The sequence below is a fragment of the Asterias amurensis genome, chromosome 17, assembly GCF_032118995.1.
Source record: "Asterias amurensis chromosome 17, ASM3211899v1".
Classification (NCBI taxonomy): domain Eukaryota; kingdom Metazoa; phylum Echinodermata; class Asteroidea; order Forcipulatida; family Asteriidae; genus Asterias; species Asterias amurensis.
In genome coordinates, this window is record NC_092664.1 from 7,508,662 (window position 1) to 7,520,722 (window position 12,061).

General features: G+C 38.2%; 1 protein-coding gene across 1 annotated transcript in view; it reads left to right on the plus strand.

The window, feature by feature from the left end:
• Positions 1-7,671: 7,671 nt before the first annotated feature.
• The window catches only part of LOC139950075 (bombesin receptor subtype-3-like), a 55,487-nt gene continuing 51,097 nt past the window's right edge, over positions 7,672-12,061 (plus strand). Inside the window, exon 1 of the mRNA XM_071948707.1 lies at positions 7,672-7,982. The gene's annotated coding sequence lies outside the window, so the exon portion shown is untranslated. The remainder of the gene's footprint in view (positions 7,983-12,061) is intronic.

A 12,061-nucleotide genomic window follows, 5' to 3' on the forward strand; every position in this document is an offset into this window, starting at 1 on the left:
CTAATATACATCTTGGAGGCAACAAAGGTCGCCTCCATGCCCCCATGGTCATTGCCTTGGTGCCCTTGAAATGCTCCATGAGAAAATTTACAATTTCCTCATAGGGTGCCCTTTACCGAGGAGAAAATACCCCGATGTCCTTGCCCTTTCAAAAACAAAGCATACAGGCCTGATCTCTGTACTTTTTTTTTTCTCAAAATGTCATTTTTTGAGTTAGGCTGTTTTCCATGGAAGGGGCATCGCAGAATCATGCGCTTCACCGGTTTCAGTAAAATGGGCGTTATTTCTGTGGTAAGCAGTGCCATGAAATTGGGCGGTCGTAGCCTGATGTAAAAACACTAGTCAAGAGTGCTGTAGGCAATTTGAATTTGCTTCTTCTGAAGCCAGTGGGCTCGTCAAAAATCAGCAGCCTGCCTGTATGAGAAAGTACAGTTGACCATTGGCAAGGCCTGCACCCAATTTCATGGCTCAGCTAGACAGAAATCCGTGTTCATGTATACATGTACAACCCACAGGATTAAACTTTAAGGACCTTCTAAGCACAGATTGTTTGTGGTAAAGCGTAAGCAGCAGTGCGTGAAATTGGGTCATGCTTTAGGTCTTTAGTGGGCCAATCCATAAGACTACTGAGTACTTAATGAGGGCCTGTGAGGGCTAAGTCGGTTATGTGGTACACTCATTCTCCAATAGCAGGCATGATATTTTTCCTACTTGAGTCTGATTTCTAGCTGTTTTTTTTTTTTTTTCGATGGAAAAATCAATTAAAAATTTAACCAGTCAGTTTCCCTTGTGTTTTATATGGACAATTAAAAGATCACAATACTGACTTTAACCTTGCAGACACTACTGGGGTGGATTTCACAAAGAGTTAAGACTAGTCTTATCTCGACTTTTGACAAGTTACTCGTCCTAACTTAGGACTACCAATACGTTTTTAATATCTCCTAGGACTAGTCCTAACTCTTTGTGAAAGCGACCCCTGGGGTGGATTTCACAAAGGTAGTCCTAACTTAGGACTAGTCCTAGGCAATGCTAAAAGATAGGGCTGGTTCTAAGTTAGGACCAGTAACTCATCCTAATTTAGGACCAGCCCTATCTCTTAGCATTGCCTAGGACTAGTCCTAAGTTAGGACTACCTTTGTGAAATCCAGTCCACCCCTGAACACTTAATTTATCAAAAGTAGTCTGCTGCCCTCGTGTGTTGCTTTTGGTGTTTAAAGCCTGGTTTTTACTTCCTGTGATTGCTAAGTGAAGTTTTGACGCTATATGGCTATTTTCCCATTGAATGTTTCACACATTAACTATTTCCATGAAGACCTTGAACTGCCTGTAAAATGCTCAGAAATGTTTTAATTATAGATGCTAAAATCATGTAATTTCAAATAAATAACAAATTTGTAAAATAATGTTTTCTAATGTTGTTTGAGAAACTAATTTCCAAGGTAAAATTGTCTGTACAATTTTTTTTTTTTTTAAACCTTGTTTTGATGCGCCAAGAGTTGTGTGTAGTATTATGGGTACAATAAGCTATAAGTTATTTATGAAAATCGGTTAAATAGTCACAAGAAAATCAGTGTAATAGTCACAAGCTTTTCCATTTGAAAATCTCCTCCATGCAATAGGAATATTCTCATTTGAATTTTGTTTCCCATGACACTAACTTACTGGACAATATGTTTATTTTATTAAGCGAACTGAAAATGTGCTAAGCGCGAACGAATCTTGCTTATTACAGACAACCTGATTGCTTTTTGATATTCATGTCTTTATAAAAGGTTCTCAGTAATATTTTGCTTAGCAGAGAAATGTTATCCTTTTTTTGCATCTGATCCCAGCTTTGTGTGGTCAAGTCTGACCCAAAAACAAATATTTAGGCAATATATTTTGAATATTATTGTATATATATATGTATCTGTGATTGTAATTTTCTTTTTAAGAATTAACTATACATCTTAGAATTAAAAGAAAAGACATTCATTAAGCCCTGCCCATTGAGCACCATCATTTAGCCCCGCCCATCATTGGTTTATCATTGGTGCCCAAATTATGCTTACCAGAGTAAGGTTACCAGCACAAATATCATGTAAAATTTAACACCTGTGACTTGTATGCCTATTTTTATTTGCTGACCAGAATGATGTAAAGTACCTGCTTTTAAGCAATTTTGGGCCTGAAATTTCGAAAGCAACAGCTTAAAGGAACACGTTGCCTTGGATCGGTCGAGTTAGTCTTTGAAAAGCGTCATGTAACCGTTTGTTATAAAATCGATATGGTTGGAAAGATGTTGTAAAAGTAGATTACAATGATCTACACAAATATGCCTCAAAATTGCGGGGTTTTCGTTTTACCTTGTCGACAAACACGGTCGGCCATTTATGGGAGTCAACTTTGACTCCCATAAATGGCCGACCGTGTTAGTTCGCGACGTAAAATGAAAACTGTGCAATTTTGAGTGATACTTGTGTGGATCATTATATTCTACTTTTAAAACATCTTTCTAACCATATGCATTTCATAACAAACGGTTTCCAACGCTTTTCATAGACCAACTCGTCCAATCCAAGGCAACGTGTTCCTTTAAATGTCAGAAACTTGTTATTATGTATTACTAAGTTTTTTCATGGGAACGATATACCATGGCCAATATGGGGCAGGGGTATACCCCCCCCCCCAACTCCCCCCCCCCCCAACTCCCCCCCCCCCTCAACTCCCCCCCCCCTCCCCAGGTTCCCGTAAATGAAAACACACTACATGTATTTCCTCTTGCACCAAAGTACCCTCCCCTAAATGTAAAATGCTTAACCACGCCCCCTATCGAGCTCCAAAGTGACTGCGCGTTTCGCAGTTGCTGATTGGTCAAAGTATTAATAAGACGCGGATCTTAATTGATCGTCTGTTTTGTTGCGATAACAAATTATGCTGCGTTTTTTAGATGGGAAAGAACATTAAAACAATACAAAATCTTCCACAATTCAGAGTCTATCTGTGTAAGTATTTCTTAGGCATTAATTAGAAAAAAGAGTTGACATTTATTACAAACTATTTATTTTGTTTATTGTATGGTAAAAAGCTTTGGGACATGAATTGACATGAATATAGACTGTAGGTTTGACATTAACAGCGAACCTGCCGACCGGCGATGTTTGTACTTAAAAACATCACTGTTTTAATTCAATAAGTTACTCACTGCTGTTGAAGTTGGCGTAATTAAAGGCAGTGGACACTATTGGTAATTACTAAAAATAATTGTTGTCATAAAACCTTTCTTGATTAAGAGTATTTGGGAGAGGTTAATAGTATAAAAATTTGTGAGAAACAGCTCCCTCTGAAGTGATGTAGTTTTCGAGAAAGAAGTAATTTTCCTCGAATTTGATTTCGAGACCTCAGATTCAGAATTTGAGGTCTCGAAATCAAATGTCAAGCATCTGCAAGCACACAACTTCGTGTGGCCATGGTGCGACCAGGGTGTTTTTTTTCTTTCATTAATATCTCGCAACTTCAACGGCCGATTGAGCTCAAACTTTCACAGGTTTGTTATAGATACACCGACTTTGAAGACTAGTCTTTGACAATTACCAATAGTGCCCAGTGTCTTTAAAGTCTGAACTCCTTTTGACGAAAAGTCAAATAAGCATTACTGTTTGCACAGAGAAATTTCTCGCTTAGCATAACGAGTTACTAATCAAAATAACATGAAATTTATTATTTTTAGCTGGTTTCCCTGCTATTTTATGATTAGCAGTAAATCTCTCGAGCACAATTTTCTGCTAAACGGCCCAATTGACTTGGGCCTCTAGCTCCCACTAACACATTGCTGTATGTACACATCACAGGAGTTTTATATAATTTCAACCTTTTTTCGATAAATATCTCATATTTTTTGTAAACATTTTGCAGCTGTTCACTGACCGACTAACATTCAAAAAAGATAATATTCCATCGAATCTTACTTTCAATATGTGATGTTCTAAATGCATCCCAAGCATCTAAAAAAAAACTTCATCACAAGCCTATCAGATTAACTATCACATTATACGTGACAGCTGCAAATCTGAGCATTTCAGAGCCAAATAAAGGCCAACGATTCTTTGCCTTCAAATATTTTTACTGCAATGTTTTCCCCCAAGCTTGTGAAGGAAATTGCATCAGCCCCTCGGGGCCAGGTCGAAAACCTTTCCCGCTAAGATTTCTTTCATCAGCAAGGAATTTTTATCCCACATAATAACTGGTTGTCTGTCCTCGAGCTTGTTAATTGTATATGGGGAACGGAAGACCCAGTTGCCAAATCCTTATAGTAACTGTCTCACCTTGCCTTGCTTTGCTTTATTGCCCGCCCCTCGTATTGCTTCCATTTTCGTTAACCATGACCCAATTGCATAGAGCTGCTCATAAGCACAAACAGTAGCTAAACACAACAAAAATGTGCTTACCAATATAAGTTAACCATAATAAATACTACTCTACATGCGCTATATGTGACTGGTGTTTTGCTTAGCAGGATCTTGCAATATTTGCTATATTAAGCAGCTCTATAAATTGGACACAGGACCCAATATCATAGACAATATTGCTTAACAATTGCTTGGTTAACAGAAATGAGCAGGATACCAGACAACATTGTAAAAGAGACATGGTGTTGAGCTGGTAACTTATTCTAGTAAGCAAAATTTTGTTGTGCTTAGCTACTATTTTGTTTTCGTTCCACAGTAATGTTCTGCGTTTGTACGGTCAAATCTCAACAGACACTAAATTGTATTGTAGCAATGCCTGTCTATAATAAAAGTGTCTTGTTTGCTTTTTAGTGGTGATAATCTGCCACCACGGGGAGTGATACCGTCTTATTACGTGCCATCTTGTCACTTCCTCTCATACTGCCCTAGCTATCTGGATGTTATCACTAAGTACAACAAAACATAACTTGCACGGAAGTTTGTGAAACTTATACACGTACGTCAAAGGCTGTTTTGAAGCTGTAAAAAAGAACTTTGCATTTGGTCAAAGTTGTTAAGCAAAACGACAATAAGTTTCCTTTTGAATAAGTCCATTCACAAAATTGGTTAGAGCAGTGTTTCAGTCAGGTCTCAGAATGTTCATTTTGCCTAATCCATTTTGTAGCCTAATTTAGCAATCGGCCCGTCGGGTTGGTTACTGGAGATAATATTAACAAAAGAGACCTCATGCGGCTGAATGGGGTACATTTTTAGGAGTTTGTCTATTGACCCAAACTGGACGTAACAAACCCTAAAAATAACTTGACATGCTTTCTGAAAGTGAAATAAGTTAGAGAAAATTAAGGAGTGAGGACGAATTTATTGTTTTTATTTAGTTTGTACGATATAGGGTTCCAGAGATATGGGATGTATGGAGGTTTGTTCCTAGAGCAGCGTGAACATGAACGCGGTCAGAAATTGTGTCGTTTGTCATTAAAATTTCGCGAGATGCAATATAAGCCCAAAATTACAATAAACAAAACACTTTTTTGACGTTCACGTTAAGTGCTCCCGTAACGTGCAGCCTATTGACCAGAAAGTTTACAAGACCAATTCAGATGAGAATAAACTAAAAAGAGGCCTACGCTCTTACCACCCCCCCCCCCCTAAAAAAAAAGTAGACAAATTAGATTTGTGGCACACAGCATGTTCCGAAAACTCGCTTTACTTTAGTGCTGTAGCAACGCTATGTATCGTATGGGACGTGAAAATGTCATTTTTTGACGATGTTTTTTAAAAAGGAAATGCAAGCATTATGAATGTATATTGAGAGTGTGGGGAAAGTTTTGGTAGTGTGTAGTACAAAAGAAACTTTAGTTATTGCTGGCTAACGGTCAGTTTCACCTATCAACGCTGATTTGAAAAACGTGTAGCGTTAAGGCGGCCCAAAATATTAGACCCTATAAGGCTCACGGGGGAGCCTTATAGTTTCTAGAAGTATGCATAAGGTACGTCGTCTAACCCAAAACTAGGTGGGCGCAGCCACTGCAAGTAGTGGCGGACGTGCGAAATAGCTTCATTTTGGGTTAGAATTATGACGCCGTGCATAAATATTGAGAGAGGCGTATAACACTCTCACCCACATTACATTTCGAAAAATTTGTGTAAAGGATTTTCATCATCTAGCGGGGTGCCGCGCGAAGCGCGGCATCCCGCTAGTTTATTATTATGTTCAAATTACCAGAGTTGTGTTATGGCTAACTCAATTCTGACAGTGCATCGCCGAAGATTGTGCATGTCACATGAACATGGTTTGCTGGAAACCTAATCCAATCAATGTTCATCTTGGGGGCTTCCGTCAACCTCTAAAAAGCTTTCAATGGGACCTATGGATAATGTGACAGACGGGGGAAACGCGTCAAGTTTGCACTTCAATCTTTAAAGGCATGGACACGTTTGGTAATAGTCAAAGACCAGTATTCTCACTTGGTGTATCTCTCAATGTTTTATACTATCAACAGCTCTCCATTGCTCGTTAACAAGTACGTTTTTATGCTAACAATTATTGTGAGTAATTACCGATCATGTATGCCTTTAAAGAGAGTGCTGTGTTACAAAATGGAAATGATCATATTATGCTTTAATTTTTTGAGCCTTTGAAAGGAGTGGGCTTACTGGAGTCATGGTCAAAGTAATGTGTGAAGATGATTTCAACGTTCAAATTAGATTTTGGTTTTTTTTTTTTTTCTTTTTTTTTTTTTTCTTTTTTTTTTTTTGGGGGGGGAATGCTAGCTTTTAGCAAATAGGCATATAATGGGTTATTGTTTTCATTAGGTTGGCCATATAACCATGCACTTTAAAATCAGATTACGTCTTAAACCAAGGTACACCTATGGCACGTCCATCTTACATACACATGATGCTTATTGGATAATAAATTAGTGTAGCTCTCACTTTGAAGTTGCCGCATGGCCTTGTGAATTGTGATGTTTAGACGATTTCTCATTTCAGAAAGAAAATGAAGTAGGCCTACCCATTAATAACTCGCTGAATATGATAACACCGCAAGGCCGGACGGCCACTTCAAGGCGAGGGCTACACTCAACTGATTTGGGATGTTGACCCAAATTAAGTGTCACCGTGGGCACATTGCCAGCAAACTCGCACAGAGCTGAAACATGGTTACCCCTTCACTGGGTCCAATCTCATGAGCTGTTAGTAGAACACACTGCTAAAGCAAACTTCTTTGCCAAGAAGAAATGAGTGGGGCACCATGGCAACAATGTATATTTTATGGAATTTTGGCTTGTACCCAGTTCCTGCTAAGGAAGATTTTTTTCTGTGCTTAGCACTTTTTTGTGCTTTAGTGGTAATTATTACGATCATTCTTGACTGACGTTTTGTATGCTCTGAAATACTTCTTTTTGTACTGATTTGTTTTATTCTACACTAAATATGACACAGTGTTAAAATAAGCTAATCCACAACAACTATATGTATTTTTTTGACTCCGAAATACTTAAAGTTTGAGTTTTGTGCACACAACTCTATATACCAACCGCGGAGCAGACGATACTGAGAAAACTGGAAAATTCGAAGTTGTCACGTGGCTGGTCTTGACCAATGACATTCCAGTAATTTATGCAGGTACTTTACAATGTGTTGCTTCTTTCATCGAGTTGTTTTCCCAACGCGTGCAGCCACTTAAAGTCTAATTTACATTTCAATTATGGAGGTGGAATTCGGTTTAGCCATTGTACACTGTTAGCTCTTCATTTTGAGTAAATACAGGGGAGTTTTTATGGGTGATAGTCTCGGAAGTTTGGAGTTGGAGTTGGAACTTGGAGGAGGTCAGAACATTTTAGAGCAAGGTCAGAATGTGTGTGCATTCACTCATGCATAACGCACATGGAGAGTTAACTTGTGCAGCTCGGACATGACGGAGTATTTTCTATCTCACTATTTACCACGTTGATGTGTGAACTTCCCCTGGATAAATTGACAGTTCAACGGCAGCTAATTCTGCCTGACATACGGCCAAGTTCGCCGGGGGTAAGTAAATGAGTTGACAATTGATTTTAGACGAGACTGGAGATGTCACATTGACTGCTCCTCCTTGGTTCAAATGGTTCAATTACAGTTTACAGTCCACAGTGCTCCATATCGCTTACTGGTTAACGTGACTACGTTGTGTATAAAAGCGCTGTCAGCTGCTGCTCTTACTACATGAATTATTTCTTTTCTCCACAAAACCACGATAAAATTGAGAAGGACAACTAACAATAATGTGACAGGCGTGGAATTACATGGTGTTCATTGTCTATGGTTTGCCCTTGGTCTAGGCCTTGGTCTACCCATCAAAATCTTGCCGTAAACTTTGTCAATAATTTGATGTGGTCTTTGCCGTTTGCATTTCGCCCGCCGGGTAGCGTGACATTTGGACGCCGGGGCAAGTTTACTCTCCCGGGCACGTTCCCGTAGTCCTGCCTCCAGTGCCGAGACTACTATCAATACTTGTTGAACAAATATTTGTATGTTTCCCGTAGCCCTTTATTATTGCTAAGGATAAATGGAGGATTCAGGGTTATTGTTAAAAAGAAAATGAACTGAAAGTACACTTGTAAACAAACCCTAGGTCGACAATTGTATAGTAGAGTGTGATTGCTCAAGTTCAACAAGTTATATAGGCCTGAAAACTTTATGTGCAGTAAACATTAATATTGTTTGTCAATAGGTAGGAACATAGGATATTGTTTACTATAGTTATTATCAGGACAATTTGTGAACAGCTTTTGCATTAGTCACAGTTCAAAGATCTCCTCTGCAATAAAACATAAATGTGATGTTACACCGTAGTCCTATACCATTGAGCGAGGGTCATACAAATACAGTGAATGGTATATGCCAAACTTACATACACCGAATTGTTTGCACCCGAACCGCAAACCATGTTGTCTATTATGTCTTTAATCCCTTAAGACTGGTCAGTCAGTGACCATGGTAACGATTTGTTGTATTGACTAACAAGCAGGTGTTGTGATGTTATTTTTGGAAATGAACATGGTCTTTTGTTGTCGAGGGGGAAATGTGACAACACCACATCTGGTCACGTCATGGACAATAGATTCATGGATTGTTCGCCTAATCTTGTTAGAGAGTTACTGCCATCGCTGACTGCCACGGCTTCCAAAAAACTAGGGTAGGTGAATTTGACATTAGTATGGCATTGTCTTTTGTAAAGTGAAACGAAATAAGTTACCCCAGCTGTGTTGCACGAACGAACAGAAAAATGACCCATGCCCCATGGCCTAATTATAATTCAGGAATGAACGTACAACTTTTTGTATAAATTTAATTTTGTCAGATGACAATGTAACCAAAACAACAATAAAGGCAATACAATCATGGCAAACAAATATTACAAAACTATCCAGGGATAAGGAATTTCGGACTGACTTTATTTTGAATTCAGACTGTTTGTATGTCTGCCTAGTAAAACAAAAAACGCAGCCTCATTTTAAATTTAATTTTTGTTATGCAAGACTAACAGGCTTCGCAACACATACCCCCGCTGCTTTTCCTATGTTTTTTTTTTTTTTTAAGTGGAGGTATACATTGAGTAATTTTTTTTTATCCCAGGATTTTTTGTTTTGGCTTTCAATAATGTCTTTTTTATCGAATTTCTTTAACGATCCATGACATTTTGACATAAATAAACCTTAAACCAAAAAACTTGCTCTTCGATCTACTTCTAGTGCTCAGGACATGTTCCCACAAGCTCATTGAAATATTTAAAGGAACACGTTGCCTTGGATCGGTCGAGTTGGTCTTTGAAAAGCGTTTGTAACCGTTTGTTATAAAATGCATAAAGATATTGTAAAAGTATACAATGGTCCACACAGTTATGTTGCACGGTTTTCCTTTTACCTCGACGACTAACACGGTCGGCCATTTATGGGAGTCAAATTTTTGACTCCCATAAATGGCCGACCGTGTTAGTTCGCACAGTAAAAGGAAAACCACGCAATTTCGAGGCAAGTGTGTGTGGATCATTGTATTCTACTTTTAAAACACCTTTCCAACTATATGCATTTTATAAAAAAAGGTTACAAACGCTTTTTATAGACCAACTCGTCCGATCCAGGGTAACGTGTTCCTTTAACTCCAGATATTACTAACAGGTGGAAATACCTTAATGTCAACATGCCTCTATAATTTTGAGCATAGTTTCAGACCCTTTTGTCAGCCAAACTATAGCAGAGTCATGATATTGGGCCGTGTTCACGGTGCCATAAATAGTCATGACCACTCGGTCCTGGATGGTCGCTGTGTAATCTGGAATTATAAACTTTTGCCACCTCACAAGGGCGCTCTCTAAATTGATAGAGGGCGCTCGTGTGCTGTAACCGGATGGGAGTTAATAGTTTCATGTACAGCCACATGCATGTTTTGATCATGACGACGCAGCCCTTTTAACAGTTTTCCAACACGTCAAATAAGCCCGTGTCCGAATAGGTAGCAACGGCTCGTAGCCCCCCGTCCCCCCCCCCCCCCAGCACACACACACACACCTGTCATTATGTTTCCCATTAAGATTATTAGACTATATACACTATTTATTTGTTTGGAAAGAAATTTAATTATTTAATTTAATTTTTGAGAAGATTCTCTGAGTTTATGTATGGCTTATTTAATGAAATGTGACCTGTAAAATTGTTTATTTAGCGGTTAGCGTAACCCAAACCGAAATAAAGCCGTAAGAACTTAATCAGCCAACATTTTCATATCATCAGCATAATAAAATCAACCGATTAAATATTTGTCTATGATAATTATAGACTATCATTAAAAAACACCTGTTGTTGTTATACCTAAACAACAAAGCCATTTATGACAAAAGGCGTACTTTGGTCCAATTTTTAACTTAATTCAATTTGGTAAACATATTAAGGACATGAATTCATTTAAATAATGGTGTGTATTTAACGCCGGTTCATGAAAAGTCTGCCTAGCAGCAGTTACTCTAGATTAAATTAAATTACATTCACAAACTCAAAAATAAATTAATACGGTTTTGAAAAGTATTTTGGTTAATTTCGTTATATTGTTAATTCTTGTTATTTTCAGTTCGTTGCCCAAGGCAGGCTGAGAAGTTGACTATAGCCCGCATCCTTTTTACTATAAACAATATACACGTACGTCGTGCTTGTGTTGCCCTGGTTAAAAAAAAACAAATTGACTCGTGACTTTGCCAATACAATTTTTTTCTCTCGTTTTGAACGATTGTACAAAATCACTACATTCTCCTGAAGACGAGCAGAGTATACTGTTCGAAACGTCGAGACCACACCGGCTCTTTTCAGAGCAAACACTCTCACACAAGAAATTTACGCATGGATTTACCCACACGTTTGCTATTATTTTATTGATAGTTTCTTCCTATAAAACACATCGTCACGTCACCCACCCACGTCACACATCACGTCACATTATGTTTGGAAATAAAAAAGATCTATAAATAGACTGCACTATACATTACATAAATCAATCACGTGACACACACCTGCGGAATTAAAAATTAATGTTCAAAACATGTTCAAAAACAAATCTACGCCTCCTTTAGAATTAATAAACTTACCATAACAAACGTGGTTGTTTGTTGAACCCTGTAGAGAATTGTCATGTTTTATAAATCAAACAAAGACTTTTGATTGAATTCTGTTTACATTTACGCGCAGCTGTTTGGTAATCAGTTATTAATGTAGAATGTCAGGCTTTGTACGTGGGTTTTGATATTAATTAACTCTTTTGAGTTGACCATGTCACAGTTTGTAAAGAGGTGTTGTAGAATCTGAAAGAGTCGGCTGTGTGTCCTCACGTTTCGAAAGGATGATGTGGTAGTCGTCAGGGGACTCGATTGCAACACACTTAAAAAGCTACTGGGGCCAAATTTCATTTAGAGCTGCTCGAGCAGAAAACATTGACTAGAAATTTAATGCTAAGCAGAAATGAGCATGAAACCAGTTAGCCATTGCACCAGTTTAAAAATGTACATATTATGACGAAAAATATGGTAGCTTGGATGGTAACCTTATTCTGGTAAGGTAAGCATGACTGTTGTTTTGTTCTTA